This window comes from Lactuca virosa, chromosome 8 (assembly GCF_052849685.1).
Source record: "Lactuca virosa cultivar CGN04683 chromosome 8, Lactuca_virosa_CGN04683_v6, whole genome shotgun sequence".
In the NCBI taxonomy this organism is placed as follows: Eukaryota; Viridiplantae; Streptophyta; class Magnoliopsida; order Asterales; family Asteraceae; genus Lactuca; species Lactuca virosa.
The window spans coordinates 89,508,083-89,511,745 of NC_136433.1; positions in this window are offsets into that span (position 1 = coordinate 89,508,083).

Here is a 3,663-nt window from a genome sequence, read left to right on the forward strand (position 1 = left end):
GATTCTCTGATTTTATTTTAAACAAGCATAAGCAAAATCGGTCTTTTCTGGCCGAGAATTTAGGGGATGTCACATAGTGCGACTGCATAGAGTACCAATATCCATTATCTCTAACAGGGATAGTAGATTCACCTCACGGTTATGGCAGTCACTACAAAAATCTCTAGGAACTAAACTCGACATGAGTACGACCTACCACCCACAGACCGACGGATAGAGTGAAAGAACTATCCAAACATTGGAGGATATGTTAAGAGCTTGCGTGATAGACTTTGGTAAAGCTTGCGATGCCCATTTACCCCTCGTCGAGTTCTCATACAACAATAGCTATCACACTAGCATCGGAGTTGCTCCATTCAAAACCCTTTATGGCCGCAAGTGTAGATCACCTTTGTGATGGGCTGAAGTGGGTGACACGCAACTAGCAAAGGGGCAAGTTCCTGACAACATTTTCATCAGCCCCGAGATCATAAGGGAGACAATAGAGAAGATCATTCAAATCCGTGAACGACTGAAAGCATCTAGGGACCGGCAAAAGAGCTATGCAAATAAGAGACACATACCCTTGGAATTCCAGGTGGGTGACCGCGTTCTATTAAAGGTCTCACCCTAGAAGGGAATGATACTCTTTGGAAAGCGTGGAAAACTAAATCAAGGTACATCGGGCCTTTCGAAATCGTTGCTAGAATCGGCCTGGTAGCTTACAAGCTCCAACTACCACAAGAACTTAGTAACGTACACCCCACCTTCCACGTGTCCAATCTAAAGTAATTTTTGTCCGACGAAACTCTCATAATCCCACTCGATGAAATCGAAGTAAATGAGAGCCTCAACTTCATCGAAGAGCCAGTGGAAATCATGGATAGGGAAGTCAAAAGAACAAAGCAAATCCAAATACCAATAGTAAAGGTCCGCTGGAACGCCAAGCGAGGACCTGAATTCACATGGGAATGAGAAGACCAGATGAAACAAAAGTACCCACATCTTTTCCCCAACACTTGAAGTCCCAATCAAAACATAGAAAAAGTCTTGAAAAATGTAGGGGTATGAACTCACCTCGACTGTGATCGCGGTTAGATAATGAGGTGAAAACAATGATCTTCGAGTCTATAATACGCGAAGGATGTCGTATCCTAATCGTTTGAACACATAATAATGTGTGAATATATGAACTGATAGTTTTGTATAACACTTAGTTTTAATAAAAGAACTTACAATAAGGTCTTAAGGATCAAACTTGAAGAATTTGCTTCTGGGTAAGTTTTGAAGATGCTCCAGAGGATATTTGATCTCGAGTATTAAAAGTAATATGGGTTCGAGTTTTGAGAGAATTGTGGGGAATATGTTTACTGAGAAATGAGTTTGGAATGGTTCTTCAAATCATGATTAAAAAGGATGAGAAGGATAAGATTATGAGTTGACACTTGCCTTGGTATGTGCACTTATCACCTTGGGAAATTAAATCAGCCAATCAAATTGCAACACAAGTGGGTCACGTGGGTGATTTTTGGTCAAAATGGGGTGATTTCGGCCATGGTATGACCGAAATCACCTTGTCCCCTTTGTGATTTCGGTCTTAACCTCATTCAAGGAAGGGATTTCGGTCTTACTTCATCCAAGAAAGAGATTTCGGTCCTAACATAAGGTTTTGGTCCCCATAAAACCGAAAACCCAATGTTTCTAGATTCTTAAAACCAAAATCCCCATGGTGGGGTATAATTCATGCTTTTAGACTTAATATTTTGACTAGTGTTGACTTATATTAACTTATTTCCACATGTTTATTAACTTATATAAGCATTGTTTCCAATTTATAACTAAATATGATTGGTGTTCTTTCGTGACATAGAGTCTCTTAGCTCTATTAAGTACACTCTCAAAGTCACAAATATTTCTATGTGATCCTTGAATGGTAGAAATCAACATAGCTTTTTCAATGAACTCATTCATCCAATCATATTTGACTTCAACTTCTAAAGAAGTGTATTCTTATTTTGTAGTAGATTGTGTCATTATGTTTTGCTTGGACCTCATTTCAACTAAATTTACTCTTCATTCCACAATAAAGTCATAATCCAATTATAATTCATAATTATCTATATTTGTTTAGAAATCAAAATCATATGTAGCTCTTTACATGAATATTTTATTCTAAACTAATTATCTCATATACATTCTCTTAGTTCTTCTTATGTACTCTCAGAGTGTTCTCATAGTCATCCAGTGACTTAATGTAACATCCCCCTCTGGCACGTATCACAATATTGTCCGCTTTGGGCTCCCGGCGCGAAAACTTCCTGGGGGGGGGATGTTACAAATGGTATCAGAGTTGCGGCACGGGTCGATGTGTTCGACGGGGACGTCGAACCCTGTAATGGGGGGTGAAGGTGGGTTGCGCCTGATCCCACATCGGCTTGGAAGGAGAACGAAACATTTCCTTAAAAGGGTTGTGGATACTTTCCTTGTCACAACGCGTTTTAAAGGCTTAAGGGCAGCACATCCCATAAGAACTCTGTAGTTAAGCGTGCTCGGGCGAGAACAATTCAGGGATGGGTGACCCCCTAGGAAGTTTTCGCGCCGGGAGCCCAAAGCGGACAATATTGTGATACGTGCCAGAGGGGGATGTTACAGTTCCTAAACCTGAAGATGTTTCAATAATTGGATTGAAATGTATTTTTTTTAAAATAAAACTGACAAAGAAGGCAATATTGTTAGAAACAAAGCAAGACTAGAAATAAAAGGTTATTCTCAACAAGAAGGTATCTATTATGAGGAAACCTTTTCCAGTCGCAAGACTCAAGGCGGTACGATATTTTCTTGCTTATGTAGCTCACAAGGATTTCGACGTATACCAGATGGACATGGAATTTTCATTCCTAAATGGTGTTCTGGAAGAAACGATGTATGTCGAACAACCACCAGGTTTCGTTAACAATAAGTATCCTGGTCATTGTTATATTTTAGACAATGCAGTCTATGGGTTGAAACAAGCACCTCGTGCCTGGTATGCAACTCTGACTAATTTTTTGAAAATCGCTAAATTTAAACAAGGATTCGTTGAACCTAATTTATTTCAAAAGAAAGTAGGGGATCATCTAATGGTCTTTCAAATTTATGTCGATGACGTTATCTTTGGTTCGACTGGTCCTTCAATGTCTAAAGAATTTGAGGAATTAATGAAAAGTAAATTCGAAATGAGTATGATGGGTAAAATCAATAACTTTTGGGTTTGAATATTCGTCAAAGAACGGAAGGAATCTTTATCAATCAAGAGAAATATACTCGAAACTTGCTTGAAAGGTTTGGCATGACAAATAACACGAAAGTCAAAGTACCTATGGCAGTTAGCACACGCTTAAGTCCTTCATTGGACAAGCCTGTTGTGGATCTAACGACGTATAGAAGCATGATATTTAACTGCAAGTCTGTGACATCCCCTAATTTCTCGGCCAGAAAAGACCGATTTAATTTATGCTTTTAAAATAAAATCAGAGTAATCCTTTTAAAAGATGTTGCGGAATTTGTTCCCAAAACAAAACATGATAAAAATTTATCAAAACCTTTCTTTAAGAAATATATGTTTTTATTTTATAACAAAACTTCGGGATGTCATGTTCCGATATAGATCAAAAGCATAAACAAGACATTATAAGCCTTACAACA